The following is a 19,941-nucleotide window of genomic DNA, read 5'->3' as shown; positions in this document are numbered from 1 at the left end:
AATATAGAACCGTATATAGAACATCTGATATTGTTATTTATTGCACTGCACTTTGTATTCTATTTATTTCAATCTATTCATTGTACTTATTGTTATTTATACCATTTTATTCATTCACTCTTTTTACTTATTAAATGTCATCATTATTCTAACATAAACTTTAGCTTGTTGCATCCATCTACCTCCAGTAGTCTTATCTAGAAACTTCTGATTCTGGTCCAAGTAACTAGACATAACCCATAATATAGTAAATTGAGCCGAGTGCTACACTTTGTTGTGGCATCCGTGTTTGTCACACATTCCGACCGCAAAGCACAAACACTTGCTTTGGGAAAAACAAAGTAGCCACGGTGGCGGTCCTTGTCATTCCGAAGTGCCATGAATGCACCATTTGACAACCTCCTCCCGACCAGGGGGATATTCCATCAACCTCGCTAATGAAGGCGGCGCTTAACAGAAATAGCCTGGCTTGAACTAGCGTAGACTTTCACTTGGGGCTGAAGCCGTTCCATTAACTCAAGTTAGCGGCATCTTGGCCTCGTTTATTCAAGCGAGGTTTAAGTTAGCTTCATCTCTGCTCGTGCACGAGGTAGAATAGTAGACCAAAACAGTAGATTGACGAAAAGAGGATATATGTCATAAAATTAAGACAATACTAAACGATTTCTGTTCAATTTGGCAAGCGCCATCTACAGGATTTTCATTGAAAGTCATCAAATTTAACATCGAGAGAAAAAAATAGATTGCCTACAGAAATTGGAGAATAATGAAAGCATACATTTAAAACAACAATGCTAATGGTTTGAAATCAATTGCGAGTTTGATTGGCTTCACTCTTGAACACATAGACTATACAGTCTATGGTTGAACAAAACGAGTGAATCAGTAGGCTATAAACTCAAAAACAACTTATGGATATGCATATGGATATTCAAAACTATCTATAGCCTAGCTTACGTTCTTAGATTAAAAGAGTTCACACCAAATTATTGTCTAGGTAGGTGGTCATAAAATAAATTAGTATCAACATAATAGCCTATTGTCTCCCATAAGTCCCAAAGTGTTTGAAATAAAATTATCTGAAATGCAATGGCTTTCAATTCAATGGCTTTCAATTCAATGTATGCCTAGTATTTAATCTGTGTAGCACACAGTCGATTTGACATTCATGAACAATCGTCGACACATGAAGCAGTTTTAATTATTAGCTGCCTAGGCTACAGAATAATTATCCTTTGGCTTGCATCAGATATAATATAGCCCACTGGCAAAGCTGTCACTGAACAGCCTACCAAATGTGCATGACCCTTTATCAGCAGTAGACATAGGCCCTATGTCTTTCATCAAAGATTATAACTAAAAATGCCATTATCAAGGTGATAAACAATGTAGCCTTAATACTTCGTATGGGAAGCGAACCTGCGAACACGCAAGCCTGTATTTCTTTTCCTATGCCGTCTCGCTGCACGTTACACCACCACCGAACGTAAGTGATGCAGAGTAGCACGATTCCTAGAACCACATGCATGTGAAGTTAAAACATTTTTAATCGTATAATCTTCATACATTCTTTGGAGCTAGTGAATGTGTAAATCCATGCTTGGTGCACTGTCGGACAAAACATTTCTATAGGCCTACTTCTATTTTTGAAGTTGTAGGCTACAGGTGACGAGAGCACAGGTTGACGGAACCATCTTTTTGGACTCGTTTTCCGACTGATTGTTTTTTTTGCAACACAGCTTTATTTAGCTTGAAAGTTAACCTGCTACGGAGCAGGTTAGTTCTGTGGCATAAATTCCCATGGTTACCAAGCTGGGATTCACGTTAACCTCATTAATGGAACAGAATTCTCACTAAAATTAGCGAGACTTATCGAAATAAGCCAGGTTTGGCCTTTAGCGAGGTTGATGGAATACCCCCCAGGTTTAGTTGACAGCATAAGAAACCATGGTGATATAGCGACACTAAAACAGATCCACTTTCGTGTCACAGCATACCCTGGCTTTGAGCGCAACATACCTCGCTAACCCACTAATCGAGATTCGTAGTGTACCCCACTGGGCCTAACAAAAGTGTTTGATTTGAGCCTTGTTGTCTCAGGTCAACACAATATGTAAAACACTTAGGATTAAATGTGTCAGCTAAATGAATAAATGTAAATGTAGGGTCGGGTTTTAATGAGGCTAGATGACTTGTTTTACAAGCCAGATTAAAAAGTTAACCTTTAACCTTTAAACATTTAAGCAACCTTTAAACTTCTAATTTGAAAAGTAAAAGTAACAAAGCTGGAATGTACCTTCAACCCTAAAGTGAAATTTAACAAATCCTATTTTCACTTTCTGATACAGATTTTTTTTATCCACCAGAGAGTAGCATGTTGGTTTGAACATGACAACAGAAACCACTAAGAAAGAGGTTGATTGTTTAGGAATAGAAATACATATATATATATAATATAATACATATATATAAACATATATATAATATAATATAATACATATATATATAAACATATGCTTATATGTTGAGCTTTTTATATAGCCATAAATAACCCAATTTAGCAAGTAGAAAGCAAGCACACACACACACACAACCTACCTTCTCAAGAGTTTCAACCTACCATAAACAAAGTCTAGCCTAATGCTATTGTAGCCAAGAACAATTACATAAAATGTTATATAATGACAGTGTTGTCACTCCCACATAAGCTCTACCACATGGACATTTGGAAGTTGTGTAAATCGAGCGTGCATGCATGGCTACTTGATATAACTGGACTAAACAATGTAGCCTAGGCTAACACACTCTAAATGGTTAATTTATGATTATTAAGTAGCCTATGTTATTATTAAGGTTATTATGTAGCCTAATCACTAAAAATGTTCAGTAAAAAAATGTGTGCTTACCAAGGACTGAGAATGACAGACACACAAGTGCGCACGGACAGTGTAGGCTCCACCGAACAGTGGGACACACTTTAAGTTTAAATCCAGTTTTCTTTAAAGGAAAGAAACAGAGTCCATTTGGGAACTTCGGGTGAGTTGGTAAATTGCCACTCCGAGCACACTCAAAACGTTTTAACCCTGTTTCACAAGCGCTGCAGTGGCGTCCATATTGTAAACAGCTCGTCTCGTATCAGATTGAATTTATGAACTCACCCTTGTATTGCTCGATCGTAGTTGACAAAGGAATTTGTATGAAATACAGAACTGTCTCGTTGATGATTCCACTGGGTGGATTAATTTCCCTCATTCCTCCTCTTTGTGGACCGGTCTGTTCACTGAGGACGCCAAGTCTCCCGTCACCACTAACCAGCTGACACTTCACACAGTGAAATTGGTCATACTTATCTACTACTAACACGGAGCCTGACTTATTCTAATTACTTCTTTGGATAAAGTCTCTTATTTTTATTCTTAAATAGGCTATTTGGTTGACCCATCTCCTGACAATGTTACAATATGTAATGTATGGTTTGCCTACAAAAATTATTAGCATGCAGAGTGAGAAGCGAATTACAGTAGTGCCCACATTAAACAAAGTTCATCAAGATAAATTAATTATAATTTGGGGTATAGGACCCCAATAAAACTATTTCACTTCTGAGAAGTGTATTACGATCTGTAGTTTTTCTGAAAATGGAGGAGTGCAAGACTCTGTTGTCCTCTTTACTGATCAATAGGTCAAGAAAGGAGATCTATTTTCTACTGTATTCCAGGGTCATTCTTATATTTGGATTGATGGAGTCCCACATATTTGTGAAACTCAGACAGTTGAGACTCCTTGCCTTTCTCTCTCTGATGGCATATTATGGTAATTTTATGATTTATTACAATAAATGTTGTACATCACCTTTAATCCTATGGTCTAATTTCAAAAGTGAATATAACAAAGCAGGAATGTACCTACATCACAGGCCTACAGAGGAATTTAACAAACCCTTTGCTTTAGGTATTTTCATTATTTAGATTTTCATGAAAAAATTACAACTAAAGCTTTTATCCATCAGAGGGTAGCATATGGTCATGACGACAGAAAGCTGTGGTGTAGTCTAGGCTCTTTGTTTCTATTGGGGTCTGTTTTTGTGGTAGACTACTCGGCTTCAGTTGCGCGCCTGGTGCTGCCCGGTAGACTACAGTCTGGCTGCCAGGCCTAAATCCAGTTATGAAACAGGAACTTTACTAATTTGTTTTGTAATAAGGCTACACAAGTGTTACGGCCACTTTGACCTCTCGGCTGTTCTCTACTTATTTTGTCTGCCTCTCCTCTCGTAGGCCTGATCCCGCGTGTCCCGGGATAGGGGGTGTGCCAGCGTACGGGGCGTGTCCCACCTTGCCGGATAAATTTGGCCTGGCCTTCCAGAGAAGTGGCGGGAGCTTTGCGTTGTGTTTTGTTCTGTTGTTGTTAAAGTTATTTTGTATTAGATATGTTTTCACATAATTAAACCCTTGACGTGTATTGTCGCACTGTCTCCTGCCCCATTTCTTTGTTACCTTTGAGCCGGGTAACAAATGGGGGCTCTGTCCAAACGTCCGCCTATTCCGCCAAACGTAGATATCCGTGTTACTTGCACCTTTGTTCTTGATGCATGAGGCCGCGGCAGTCTGTTCAGCTTTAATTTCTACTAGGCCTTAGATTACATTTTTTGTCCTGGGCGCTTCATGTGAAGCGATGCGCTATTTAATTCATTGTTCAAATTAGTACAACTTCTCAGCCACTAGTGCACAGAACCATCAAGGAAAGTGCATAACTGATGGTTTAGAAATATAAATATATATTTTGAAACACATACAGCCTACCTTCTCAAAAGTATTTCAACCCTAAACAAAGTCTAATGTTGTTGTAGCCAAGAATAGTTCCAAACTGTTATATAATGACAGAGTTGTTAACAACTCCAAAGGCTATAGGCTACTGAAAATGAAAATATTTGAAGTTGTGTAAATCGAGCGTGCACATGACATCGGCATTACAGTTTTTCACAGCAATACTTTAGTACATCCTTGCAACTGGTTTTGTACAAATGTCTGCTGTTTTTTACAATTTCACATGCTAATGTTGGTCAAAATGCACTATAGGCCCTATTGGTTCCATGCTGAACAGTCCTTCTCCATAAAACAAACTGGCCTGATTTCATTGCTTGAGTCATTACTGTAAATGTGTTGAACTAGTCATAACTAGTTGTCATAGTCTGTCTAGAATATATACATGTTACCTGATAAAAAGGAACGTCACGATGCATAGAAAGATGTACAGCTCTGACCAAGGTGTTTTACTATATATTGGTCACATGGCGTCAAGACTTGTCATTTTGATTGCACTGACAGCTTCATTAGTATAAATAGTATTTGCCTTTGAGGCATAAACAAAGCATTTTGATCAAGATAGGCCTACGCGCTTTTGCAGGTAATCCACTATGCGGTGCAGTTTGCTGTAAATGGTTTGAGAAATGCACTAACTGTTGAGCAAACGTTGATAATGATTCAAGAAATGCACCAAAGCGACTGAGAAAAACAGTAACTCAGGCTTACTTAGACTAACTGGGCAAAACAATGTAACACATGCTAAATGATGAACTTGATGAGGTTATTATGTAGCCTATAATCACTAAAGCAGTAGCTCAATAGAAAATGTCATGCTTACCAAACGACTGATTAACATCCGAGCAATCCGAGGATCATCTGAGCAATACGACACTTTAAAAATCCGTTTAAATCCAATTTGCTTAAACAGCAGTACTGAGTGTTGTTGTCTTATCCACACCCAGAGTATTCAAAACTATCTATAGCCTAGCTTACGTTCTTAGATTAAAATAGTTCACTCCAAATTATTGTCTAGGTAGGTGGTCATAAAATAAATTAGTATCAACATAATAGCCTATTGTCTCCCATAAGTCCCAACGTGTTTGAAATAAAATTATCTGAAATGCAATGGCTTTGAATTCAATGGCTTTCAATTCAATGTATGCCTAGTATTTAATCTGTGTAGCACACTGTTGATTTGACATTCATGAACAATCGTCGACACATGAAGCAGTTTTAATTATAGGCTACAGAATAATTATCCTTTGGCTTGCATCAGATATAATATAGCCCACTGGCAAAGCTGTCACTGAACAGCCTACCAAATGTGCATGACCCTTTATCAGCAGTAGACATAGGCCCTATGTCTTTCATCAAAGATTATAACTAAAAATGCCATTATCAAGGTGATAAACAATATAGCCCTAATACTTCGTATGGGAAGCGAACCTGCGAACACGCAAGCCTGTATTTCTTTTCCTATGCCGTCTCGCTGCACGTTACACCACCACCGAACGTAAGTGACGCAGAGTAGCACGATTCCTAGAACCACACGCATGTGAAGTTAAAACATTTTTAATCGTATAATCTTCATACATTCTTTGGAGCTAGTGAATGTGTAAATCCATGCTTGGTGCACTGTCGGACAAAACATTTCTATAGGCCTACTTCTATTTTTGAAAGGTTAAGCTCTACCACATGGACATTTGGAAGTTGTGTAAATCGAGCGTGCATGCATGGCTACTTGATATAACTGGACTAAACAATGTAGCCTAGGCCAGTGTTTTTCAACCACTGTGCCGGGGCACACTAGTGTGCCGTGAGAGATCATCAGGTGTGCCGCAGAAAATTACCCAAATGTCACTCACTGGTCCAGAAAAGCAACTGTTGCATCAAATACCATACCAACATGCCCTCATTGATTGTATGATTGCACTATTTGTGGTATGCAGGCATTGTACAATGGGGGCCCCATATCCAGTATTCACCAAATCATCACATATCCAGTTCATAACAACAATTAAATTAGATATAGTCACCTGCAAATGAATCAGAGGGTGCTTGTTTTATTGAGCAGGTCTTGCATAGAAGCCATAATAAGGCCATATCTATGTATTATTTGAAATTTTAGGCTATGGTATGTTTATTTTTTCTTCACACAGGATGTTAGTGTGCCGTGGGACATTTTAAGTGTCAAAAGTGTGCCGTGGCACAAAAAATGTTGAAAAACACTGGCCTAACACACTCTAAATGGTTAATTTATGATTATTAAGTAGCCTATGTTATTATTAAGGTTATTATGTAGCCTAATCACTAAAAATGTTCAGTAAAAAAATGTGTGCTTACCAAGGACTGAGAATGACAGACACACAAGTGCGCACGGACAGTGTAGGCTCCACCGAACAGTGGGACACACTTTCAGTTTAAATCCAGTTTTCTTTAAAGGAAAGGAACAGAGTCCATTTGGGAACTTCGGGTGAGTTGGTAAATTGCCACTCCGAGCACACTCAAAATAGTCCATGAGCCACAGGGGGTCGTCACTACCATTTGGGGGGGCAAATTCTCACTATATTTTTCTGAAAGCTACATATCTCTGGAGTATAAAATGGTATGATAGCAAGTTGGATCTTGTAGCTTTGTGGCTGTACAGGCCTTCAAAGTTGACCTCTGATTTGAAAAAAAAGGAAATTCCGCCTATTGGCTTTTTTTGTTAAAACACTCATAAGAGCCCAGATAATAATCCAAATCTTATTATTACTGATGCATATGTGGTGTTTGATGTTGGCATACATATTTTAACTCATTATGTGATTTTGCTCTTCATTTTGGTTGATAAAATTCAAGATTTATGTGCAAAAAAAAGCTAATTTGAGTTTTCAGAGCAACATGTTATGGCAATACCTGAATGCAGACCTTATTGATCATTACTATTCTACCTTCCTTACTTTCAATTGCGAGTTGAAATTAATGTTAAATGATGACATACATAGGTCTGCAGTACAAATGTTTTTTAAATTGTAGCTGAAACGAGTACTAAGGATCTTTAATCTATTCATTGAATTCATCGTCAGAACAGGAGCACAGAGGATGCCATCTCTATGGCACTTCACTCTGCCCTGTCCCACCTTGACAATAGCAACACCTATATGACAATGCTGTTCATTGACTTCAGCTCAGCTTTCAACACCATCATCCCCTCCAAACTGATCACCAAACTCAGTGAACTGGGCATCAATACCTCCCTCTGTAACTGGATTCTGGACTACTTGTATTGCATTCATTGTGTCTACACTTGAGATAAATAAGTTTGTTTTTTCTTTTATCACATACACATATATTGGTATGTTTTTTCTTTACCTTGACATGTTTCGACATATACTTCCATCTTCATCAGAAGGTCACACGGTGGAGTAGTGTGACTTGTTTTTATCAGCTGATGTAGTTACGGAGGTGTGATCCACCTGTCACCTCCTGCTGTCAGTCAGCCGCCCCCCAGGACGGCACTCAAGGTATGGGAGAGCATATATGCTCCCTCATCTCTGTTCATCGTCTTTGGGCTCCGCATTCTCATTTCAATCGCCTCCTTTATCCAGCGGTGGTATCGGTTGTTCTCCTGCTTAATGACTGGCATGCAGGAGGTGTGGTCCACCTGTCAAAAAACTGACAGGTGGATCACACCTCCGTAACAACATCAGCTGATAAACACGCGTCACACTACTCCACCGTGTGACCTTTTGATGAAGACGGAAGTATACGTCGAAACATGTCAAGGTAAAGAAAAAACATCTACCAATATATGTGTATGTGATAAAAGAAAAACCAAACTTATGGATTCTGGACTTCCTAACCAACAGACCTCAGTCTCACCTGAGACCTCACCTCCTCAACCATCGAACACCAGTGTACCACAGGGATGTGTGCTGAGCCCTCTCCTCTACTCCCTCTTCACCTACGACTGCACACCTGTACATGGCTCTAACCGGTTCCGGTTCCGGCGCCGTCAAGTGTGGCAGCCTTCTCAGCAGCTCCATGTCTTAGTGTTTGTTTCTACGTCTTTTTGTTTACTTTTTACTTCGTAACTTTTTGGATTACACACTTTTTACACACTTTGAGGAGTGTTTTTATTCTATCCCATGGATACGGTCATATTACAACGCTCCAGCGACAGCAAGCTTGTGTACACAAGGAACCAGCTGATCGCACTACGACGGAATGCCGGTGTTGTGTGCCTTCTGGTTTCTCCACCTACTGGTTTCCTTGCGCGTGCATGCGCTGCAGCAGTTGTCAGACATTTACAAACAAGTTGTTTTTAGGCGGTTTGAAGTCGCTTTTCATATACGCCATGAGCGCTCGACTACATTACAGCCACTCGGACAAAAGACGTAAAAAAATATATGTTTTGAAAACTAGCATTAAACTGGATTCGATACCGCAAAAGCAATACATACACGACTCTCTCCAGCCTGATTCCCTACTCCTTGAGCCAACTAATACCTGGCTGTTACGCGATACAATTAACTATTGTAGGCTACCATCAATTAATAACGTAGGCAACACCCAGGTAACATGTTGTCCAGGCTATCTGAAACAAGTGGTTGCCCTTCATCTAAAACAACTGGTTACCTTAGGCTGCTACGGCCGTCAGTGCACTGTGCACAGTATGCTACTCTTTGTGGTTGATCAAATAAAAATAAAATATGTATTTGGTGATGACGTTATTGTAGGTCTAGTAGTAGTAGTAGTAGTCTAGTAGACCTAAATTCTTAGAAATTAAATGGTAGCCTACGACAGAAGAAACGATCTACATTTTAGTGCACCAGACCGCGATGTCTTCAAGGGTTGAATGAAGGGAGTTTGCAAAAATTAGCGTATTTTTCAAGTCAATAAACATTCTTACGAATGTCTTTGTCAGGGAACTTTTGACTTTTCAAAACCATAGGCCTGATAGTCGCTCCGACAAGGAGTTATAAGATAAAGGCAATACCATTTGTGTCACCTAATGCAAGACAAAATGTTGCTTGTGTGGTTAATTAATAGGTGATTGATGACGTTTTTCAGCGAATTGGAGTGGCTCAAAGAGATAATGCGCTGAATAGGTTGGTCTGGTTCATAGGTGTGCGTATTTATTGCAGGTTCGAATCCATTTTAATGCTATAAAGGGCAAAATTATAGCCTTTATTTTACATGTATTTTGTACGAGTGATTGTAGTGTAATGATCATGGGATAGATATGAAATGCGACTTCAAATCCGCCGAAAACAACTTGTTTGCGAATGTTTGACAACTCCTGCAGCTGTGGTGAGCAACGCGAGCACGCGCAAGGAAACCAGTAGGTGGGAAAAACCAGAAGGCACACAACACCGGCTGTGTTCGCGATAACATTCCAGAGGAACTGTGGTGCTTTCGGGGTTGCAGAGCGGGAGTTAAAGTGAAGACGAGGCGTCGGGAGAACAAGTGGAGATACAAGCCCTCAGTTCCATCGATTGTGATGGGAAACGTGAACTCACTGGCTAATAAGACTGACGAACTGGATGCCCTGGTAAGATATCAGAAGTTGTACAGGGAATGTAGTTTGTTATGCTTTACGGAGACGTGGCTAACAAGCCATATCCCCACTTCTAACGTTGAGCTGCCTGGCTTTAGTGTAGCTCGTTTGGACAGAGACTGTAAACTTTCTGGCAAAAAGAAGGGAGGCGGTCTGGTGCTGTACATTAACAATAGATGGTGCAATCCCGGACATGTAACAGTAAAGGAGACTGTATGCTGTAAGGATGTGGAGTTATTAGCGGTTAGTCTCCGTCCGTACTACATGCCGAGGGAGTTCTCGCACGCAATTGCTGTCTGTGTTTACGTTCCACCTCAAGCTCTTCCGGATACAGCGTGTGACGTCATCCACTCCACAATCGCAAGGCTTCAAACCCAACACACTGACGCCTTTTTTGTGATCTCTGGCGACTTCAATCACATAACACTGGATTCCACACTCACGAATTTTTACCAGTATGTTGACTGCCCTACAAGGAAAAACAGGACAATAGACCTCTTGTATGCAAACGTGAGGGATGCATACAGTGCAAACCCCCTTCCCCCACTGGGGAAGTCAGACCACAACCTCATTCATCTCCAGCCAATGTACAAGCCCAAAGTACAGAGGCTACCAGCTCCCACACGCACCTTCAGGAAGTGGACACCCGAAGTGGATGAGACTCTGAGAGACTGCTTCGAGTGTACTGACTGGAGTGTGTTGCAGAATGGAGAGGACTTGGAGGAGGTCACACAGTGCACAACTGATTACCTGAACTTCTGCATGGACATTGTTGTTCCCACCAGAACTGTACGCTGCTTTCCCAACAACAAGCCTTGGATAACCAGCAATGTCAAGACCCTTCTTAACAGGAAAAAGAGGGCGTTCAGAGAGGGGGACATGGCAGAGCTGAGGCGCGTGCAAGGGGAACTCAAATTCAGGCTGAAGGAAGCTAAGGAGGACTACAGAAGGAAGGTGGAACAGAAGCTGCAGGAAAATAACCTGAAGGAGACATGGGACTGCATGAAGGTTATCACTAAATTTTCCTTGAATTTCCCCTGGGGATCAATAAAGTATCTATCTATCTATCTATCTATCTAACACCATTGTCAAGTTTGCAGATGACACTACGGTGATTGGGCTCATCAGCAATAACGATGAGACGGCCTACAGGGAGAGGTCCAGCACCTAACATCGTGGTGCACTGATAACAACCTGGCTCTCAACACCAAGAAGACCAAAGAGCTCATTGTGGACTTCAGGAAGTCTAAAGCTAGCACACACACCCATTTTCATCAACAGGACTGAGGTGGAGCATGTCACCAGCTTCAAGTTTCTGGGTGTCCACATCTCTAAGGACCTCTCTTGGACCCTCAACACCTCTACCCTGATCAAAAAGGCTCACCAGCGTCTCTTCTTTCTGAGGTCCATCTGTCTCCTCAGATCCTGGTGAACGTCTACCGCTGCAACATCGAGAGCATCCTCACCAACTGTGTCACACAACTGGCAACTGGCAATCCTCACCAACTGTATCACACAATATGGCAACTGCTCTGCCCACGACCGGAAAGCACTGCAGAGGGTGGTGAAAACTGCCCAACACATCACCGGGTCCTCACTCCCCTCCATCGAGGCCATCCAGGGCAAGCGATGCTTGCGTAAGGCGCATCATCAAAGACCCAACCACAGACTGTTCACCCCACTCCCCTCCGGGAGGTTACAGGTCTCTCCGCATCTGAACCAGCAGGTTCAGAGGAAGCTTCTTTCCTGCGGCTGTCACCCTACAGAACTCTAGCTCTGCATCCCGGTGACATCCAACAAACTAAGCCCCCATCACCCCCTGCCCTGCCCCCGCCTGATGCCTCCTTGCCTGTGCCTGTTGAGGTGTCCACGACCATGGCAACCTTGACAGGGACAACAAGGAGGCGGACATCCCCTAGCCCCCCCCACAACTGCACTACCCTATCCCACCCATCTATACCATCTATCTATTTATTTACAAATGTTCATACTGTAATTACACTTATACTGTACATAGCCATATTCTACTGCTTTTCATCCTGCACATACACTTATTATTAATACTATTGTAATGTTACTGTTTCTGCACTACAATGGTACTGTTACAACACTGCACATAGTTGTACATACTGTACCTATCTGTCTATATGGTTCATACTAAATATCCATATTTATTCAGTTTTTCTGTAATATATTCTGTTAATACACTGCATATATCTATATTGCTCTTACTACTACTATAATGGTACCGCCACTACATTGCACATACCTGTACATGTTGTTCATACATTGTTCATATTACAGTACATAGCCATATTTATTCTGCTCTTATAAGGTAACTGCTAATACACTGCATATATTTATATTTAATTTATGCTACTCTAAACCACCTTCTGCAAAACAACTGTATACTACTGTCTACACTGCACTATATTTCTTGTCCTGTCTATGCACCACCTGCCTATACTGTGTATATCACATTGTACTTTTCTGCTTTTTTGCACTTCTGGTTAGACACAAACTGCATTTCGTTGTCTCTGTACTTGTTCTCTGCACAATGACAATAAAGTTAAATCTAATCTAATTTAATCAAAAAAAATATCTGCCTCTGCTTTGCCTCTTTACGGATCATGCTATGAATAGCAGCAACAATGTCTGCATAAACTGAGACATTGTTATTGACCTTCTGGACCAGAGACATTCCATCAATGATTGTTGCTGTATTATATTCATCTGGAAGATTATCTGATAGTGATGCAAGTTTCTGCAAATGCTTTGCAAGTGCTGCTTTAGAGGTTTTCCTTCCAAGTGTCGCCAATGACCATGGTTAAGGTCCAAAGGGTGACAAAAGACTTCTCTCATGTCCAGTCTTTAACATGATGGTCTTGCCATGTGCCTGTGTTTTCTTTTTTGACTCATGCTCGTAAATGTATTTAATTTTTGCTTTGTCAATGTATCATGGAATTTGTGCTTAGGTGTATCTGACTCCAGCCTCTATATCATGATCTTTGCCTGTAGTATGAGCCTGAATCAGATCATCCCTAACCTAGTGTTGCTTTGCCTGCTGTAGATATGCAAATGAACTCATGTTCCTCTGAAAATGGATTGATCCAATTTCAGTTTCTGTCTCATCAGATCTAACTGTGTGGAATTTTTAAAACTGTTTTAAATGTATGTACTTGTAGATCAAGTCTTGGAAAATAGTTATTATTTCTTTTCAATGGAAATTATTTTAACATCAGATGAAAGACAATTTTAAGTATGATAATAATAATAATTGTACATAATGATAACAATGTGTAAAGTATGAATATTTTCACGAACCAGTTCATCTACATCTCATTCCCACATTCTTACTAGTCAAAAGTACAACTGAAATGTATAATGTAGATCATTTTAGCAGCTGTGATGCAATTACCATAATTTCGCAACTATTAGCTGCAGCTTATACAATGATTATACAATGATATATACAACATTTCTTCAGCTATGAGGTTAATACACGGGGGCAGTTAATATGGTATATGGTTTTGTTTCTTTTAACTTGCATAAAACACTGTCCTGTGGCTTATACACAATACGGCTAATACACAGGAAATTACTGTATGTATTTCATGTGCCCTGGACATTATAAAATTATGATATTTATGTTAAGCTGGGTACATGTGGTGATGTGAACAATTTTCATATGGTATTCCTTGAATGTAAGGTAATATGTGATTGGTAATCATGATGTTTTGATCTTGGAATATCTCTTATGGGTAGTTTCAATAAAATACTAATTTACTGAATTTTGGGGTGTTTCCGAATAGTACATTTACAAATAGTACATTTACAAATAGTAAATAGCATAGCAATGCAGACCTATGTAATCATTTGTATTTCAAGTCTCTGCTGGGAGGTAGGAAGGTAGAAATACATTGATTAATGAGGTAGTGGGCATTTCAATTAGTGCTGCAACACGTTGTGTCTCTGAAAACGTAGATTTGCACATTATTACACATAAATCTTGAATTTTATCAACCAAAATGAAGGCAAAATCACATAATGATTCAAAATATGTATGCCAACATCAAACACCACATATGCATCAGTAATAATAAGGTTTGGATTATTTTCTGGGCTCTTATGAGTGGTTTAACAAAAAAAAGCCAATAGGCGGAATTTCCTTTTTTCAAATCAGAGGTCAACTTTGAAGGCCTGTACAGCCACAAAGCTACAAGATCCAACTTGCTATCATACCATTTTATACTCCAGAGATATGTAGCTTTCAGAAAAATATAGTGAGAATTTGCCCCCCCAAGTGGTAGTGACACGCCCCTTTTTGGGCCTGTGGCTCATGGACTAAAACGTTTTAACTCTGTTTCACAAGCGCTGTAGTGGCGTCCATATTGTAAACAGCTCGTCTCGTATCAGATTGAATTTATGAACTCACCCTTGTATTGCTCGATCGTAGTTGACAAAGGAATTTGTATGAAATACAGAACTGTCTCGTTGATGATTCCACTGGGTGGATTCATTTCCCTCATTCCTCCTCTTTGTGGACCGGTCTGTTCACGGAGGACGCCAAGTCTCCCGTCACCACTAACCAGCTGACACTTCACACAGTGAAATTGGTCATACTTATCTACTACTAGTAAAAGAGGTCACCTAGTATGTTATTGTGTTTGTAGCAGGTTACGTTCAAAGGGGGAAAGTTAGGCATACCATCCCTGACACAAAGGTATTTATTTGTGAGGGAAGTCAATAGGAGTTCCAAAATAATTCCCAACACAAGAATAGTTTCCCAGCATGTCCCTTTGGGGGCTCCGTACACACACAGTAAATGTTGTTAATTACGTACCACTGTGGGGGTTGGTATTTTAAAAATCCTGCATGCTGGATACCCAATACCCAAAATTATAATTAATTTATCTTGATGAATTCTGTTTTATCTCCCCTTTCGATACTGTGAATAAATGTGGGCACTAGCCTACAACACGAGGCACTAGCTACAATAATTGTGGCATTGATGGACAGTTTAACACGGAGCCTGACTTATTCTAATTACTTCTTTGGATAAAGTCTATCTTATTTTTATTGTTAAATAGGCTATTTGGTTGACCCATCTCCTGACAATGTTACAATATGTAATGTATGGTTTGCCTACAAAAATTATTAGCATGCAGAGTGAGAAGCGAATTACAGTAGTGCCCACATTAAACAAAGTTCATCAAGATAAATTAATTATAATTTGGGGTATAGGACCCCAATAAAACTATTTCACTTCTGAGAAGTGTATTACGATCTGTAGTTTTTCTGAAAATGGAGGAGTGCAAGACTCTGTTGTCCTCTTTACTGATCAATAGGTCAAGAAAGGAGATCTATTTTCTACTGTATTCCAGGGTCATTCTTATATTTCCGCTGCGCGTCGGGGTTCTGTTCTCCCTGTCGGGACTTATTTTCTGATAATTACCGGCCGACAATACATTATCCCTTACATATATTGTAACGTCGGCGCACAAGACATTGTTAGCGTTCTCCCACGCAGGGCATGCTGGGATACGGGAGCGAACATTTGGGTTTATGTCTGTATTTCTCCTAAGTTATAAGTGTAATGTTAGCGTCTTTATTGTAACATGTTTCCCTTTTAGTTCTCCCTCGTGCGTGATCCTTTTTGTGTGGGGGGCTGCATCCTCCCCTGTATGTGTGTACTTGACCTGCTCCGTGTGTGTTGTATTCTGTGTCTGTATCTCTGCTCTCGTTCTCAGCTAATACACTTTTTGATTGGATAACTGACTGTGTCGCTATCAAATCGTTACAATATAACCTATTTATTCACTGCTGCAGAAATAATAGACTGTCACTGTATATTCAGGTATTTCTAACCACTGAGTCGCCTATGTATTTTGATGAATTGTTTTGTGGTATCACCATAGTCATGATATTAATATGTCATATCTTTGATTAGAGGGGAAACTCCAGACCACATGTAGTTGCTGAATCACGTGACAGTCATGTGACTGCATATTTCCTTATTCTTTCCCCTTTATCAGATGCTGCGCATGTGATAATCAGGTGACAGATCGAGAGAAGCCTTCCATGGCATTTAAAACTCTAAACTCACTGTCAGATGGACACTGTTGACCTTAGGCCGTGTAGGTGCGGGGAGGGGTCGCGGTTCAGAGCTTGTTTGGTTGGGGCTGGACAGAGGAGATGGCGAGGAGGAGGTCTGATGCGACACCTTGGACTGTCCCGTCTGGCAGATGGATAAGTAGCATTTGTAGCATCACTGTCAGATGGCATCTCCCACAGGTGATTTCACCTGTAAGACCCATTCACTTTGCAGCTGTGTATTTTTATTTTTTTATATTTATGTATAATTATCATTCTGCGGTACAGAGAGTGTCAACAAAGTCCCCAACATGCAGTCTAAAAATACAACCTCTACAATACAGTTCCATAAATACAACCTCTACAATACAGTCTGGTCTACCCAGCAAGTATCTATGAAGTTAGTTGGGTTAACGGTTTGAGATAGACAATGTGAAGAACACACAGATTTCTCACCTTAGCACTAAATGGGTGGGCCTACCCAAATGTATCGCGTAATTGATTAATAATAATAATTAATAATAATTAATTGATTAATAATAATAATTGCTGGTTTCTGGGGCACACCGGATAGTTTCAAACGTTTGTGTGGGATTGAATGACCATGACCTTTGTGCGATGTTGAGCAACACAATTATCCTCAAGACTGGATTCAGGGGGAACTGTAGTGCAGGCTAATAGGCTAAAACGCTCCAAAACATAAAAAGAGTGGATGTCAAAAGCTGTCCTGTTCCTGAGCCATGTTGAAAATATCCTCCTCTAATGAATGATTTCACTGGTCAGCCCCAACACAGCTGGTGAACACAGAGTCCAACTCACTTCAGCACTGTTCTAGTCAAGTCAAGTCATTTATTTATAGCACATTTAAAAACAACAGGGGTTGAGCCAAAGTGTGAACAAAGAAAAAGTTAACTAGTCATAACAATAAGAGCATACATCTACACAAAGGCCATAGATCTACACAAACTAAGTGTGATTATTTGTGGCAAGACAGCATTAGTAGCAGCGACAAGAAAATAGATAGAAAAATAAAAATAAGTAAGAAAAATAAAACAAGACCAAAAAACATCATTCTGTACTAAAAGCAAGTGAGAAAAAATATGTTTTGAGACTGGATTTGAAGGAATGTTCTAGACTCTCTGGAGTCATTATATGTGGTCATGGGTCACACAAGCCCAGAACTGAGCACTTGTTTCCTTCTTACCACTGAAGAAAGGCGTTGCTTTTACTTAGAACATCAGCCTTCTTGCTTTTACTTAGAACATCAGCCTTCTTGCTTTTACTTAGAACATCAGCCTTCTTGCTTTTACTTAGAACATCAGCCTTCTTGCTTTTACTTAGAACATCAGCCTTCTTGCTTTTACTTAGAACATCAGCCTTCTTGCTTTTACTTAGAACATCAGCCTTCTTGCTTTTACTTAGAACATCAGCCTTCTTGCTTTTACTTAGAACATCAGCCTTCTTGCTTTTACTTAGAACATCAGCCTTCTTGCTTTTACTTAGAACATCAGCCTTCTTGCTTTTACTTAGAACATCAGCCTTCTTGCTTTTACTTAGAACATCAGCCTTCTTGCTTTTACTTAGAACATCAGCCTTCTTGCTTTTACTTAGAACATCAGCCTTCTTGCTTTTACTTAGAACATCAGCCTTCTTGCTTTTACTTAGAACATCAGCCTTCTTGCTTCTTATTCCTATAGGACAAGACACCATCACACATTCACACACTTTACTCCAGACAGGCTATTTTTCTGTGGTAGTACCGTCATCCCCCTACTTGAAATCATGTGTTTCTGAGACAGCACCCAAAGGCCCACAAGCCTGACAGACAGTGTAGCAATACTAAACTTCTCTCTGCTGGGACTATGGGAGTTTCATCACTAAACCCTTTTCAAACTGTCTGACATTCAGCTGTTCTCTTCTGCTTGCCACATTTCCTTCCTTCCCCACATTTCTGGCCAAGTCACTCTTACTCTGTTCATCACAAGTCTCACTCTGATAAACAACTTCTGACTTTAGACTGACTAGAGTCAATATGCACAGGAGTGTTCAATGCAGAATACACTATCATCACGTTTTCATGCAGCCAATAAACGGTTTCAAATCAGTTTATTGGGAATAAACCGAATATGCATGTGTCTTGTACACGCCTTATTTTGATTAAAATATACTGAAAAAGGCCATATTCGGTTTACTAATAAAGGAAGAGTGTGCACATCAATTTGCACATAATTAGGATAAAATGAACCAATTGTCTCTCACACACTTTCCTTATCATGGCGAAACAACCAAAGAGGAAACAACGCGCACACTTTTGTAATAATTTTGGAATAACCAGAATATGCGCAAAACGTGATATCTACTTGCTTGTAAACAGGTTAAACAAAATATTGACATAAACGTAATTTGGCCAATAAACTGATTCAAAACCGTAGTGATTATTATATCCATAGCCATCACACAAGTTGTTTATGTACAATAGGATCCCGTCACAAATTTCTGTCACTTACACTAGATTTATCTGTGTGGTGTCATCTCCTGGTGAAATGAAAACATGTTGCTATCCCTTTTCCTTTAGGATTAAACAGCAGTACTGAGTGTTGTTGTCTTATCCACACCCAGAGTAGGGAATGTCCTGCAGCCTTTTGTTCGAGTGTACTGAGCTGGGCGTGTTTCCTGACCTCTAAATACAAAGCACTCTCTGATTCTTAACAGTGCTTGCCTCATGTGACCAGTAAGACAACCCTGAAGAACTCTTCAACACTTGTCTGCACTTGTGCACTTTCAACATTCTCTCAATCCCTGCAGGTTGTCTTGACAAAAACTCTGATCTGAAATCTGATTCAGGCCAATGAAAGGAAGAAAAAAGGGACAAAACACACAGTAGATAGATTAGACCTTAACCCTGCTAAAGTGTTGTGAAAGCAACATGTAGGACATAGTTCAGGGAGGAGTTGACATTTCTACAGTTTACAAAATGTGGCTACAGTTGGCTAATCTCTCTGTCCATATGGATGTGGTGTATTAGCACCATCCGATGGTGAAATAGTTACAGTATTTACAACACCAGTGCTGCCCTCCCTTGTAATTATAGAAGTGGTCATATAGCCTGCTGGTCAGTTGCAGCATGGAGCATACTGTAGTTAGCAATTGCTCACAATGCTGAAGTATGTGCTGAGACAAATATATTTGTCCAGTGTTGAAAAAAATAGAGGGACCATTGGTCATCACTACAGATACCATAAGAGGTGTATTTAATCAATAAATCAAGAATGTGTGTGTGTGCCCTCGGATGCATGAACCAGTGCTTGTGGTGTTTGATTGGCTGCCACCAGACTGTAGGTACAGGGGGAAGGAGAGCAGTGTGGGTTGCAGCCCTCAGACTGCTGCCGCTATTTTGGTCTGTCTGAATGATTCACACCTTTGAATCAGCGCCATGTTTTTCCATCTCAACGTCATGTTTTCCACCTGCATACCAAAACTGCTCTTGCACCGTTATGGGAGGCC

The 19,941-nt window shown here is 40.1% G+C and overlaps 1 protein-coding gene and 1 long non-coding RNA gene across 4 annotated transcripts in view; both read right to left on the bottom strand.

Annotated features, from left to right (window-relative positions):
* Positions 1-8,394, bottom strand: part of LOC143101392 (tumor necrosis factor receptor superfamily member 5-like) — a 31,343-nt gene extending 22,949 nt beyond the window's left edge. For 2 of the 3 annotated variants that reach the window (XM_076264704.1, XM_076264702.1), the window contains exon 1: positions 2,907-3,294. The gene's annotated coding sequence lies outside the window, so the exon portion shown is untranslated. Of the gene's footprint in view, positions 1-2,906; positions 3,295-8,156 lie in introns of those variants that run through there. The other variant, XM_076264703.1, reaches the window with a different exon arrangement.
* An 8,878-nt stretch (positions 8,395-17,272) lies between these two features.
* LOC143101393 (uncharacterized) lies at positions 17,273-19,342 on the bottom strand. The gene is made up of 2 exons (XR_012982296.1): positions 18,945-19,342; positions 17,273-18,128 (listed from the first exon to the last, which is right to left on the bottom strand). It is a non-coding gene; the product is annotated as an uncharacterized LOC143101393 (long non-coding RNA).
* Positions 19,343-19,941: the final 599 nt, after the last annotated feature.

The sequence above is a fragment of the Alosa pseudoharengus genome, unplaced genomic scaffold, assembly GCF_046254945.1.
Source record: "Alosa pseudoharengus isolate Yale_2024_CS ecotype anadromous, Long Island Sound unplaced genomic scaffold, YU_APseudo_1.1 YU_APseudo_1.1_scf_34, whole genome shotgun sequence".
Taxonomy (NCBI): Eukaryota; Metazoa; Chordata; class Actinopteri; order Clupeiformes; family Clupeidae; genus Alosa; species Alosa pseudoharengus.
Note: the sequence above shows the minus strand (reverse complement) of the source record. Positions and strands in the feature narration are given on the sequence as shown.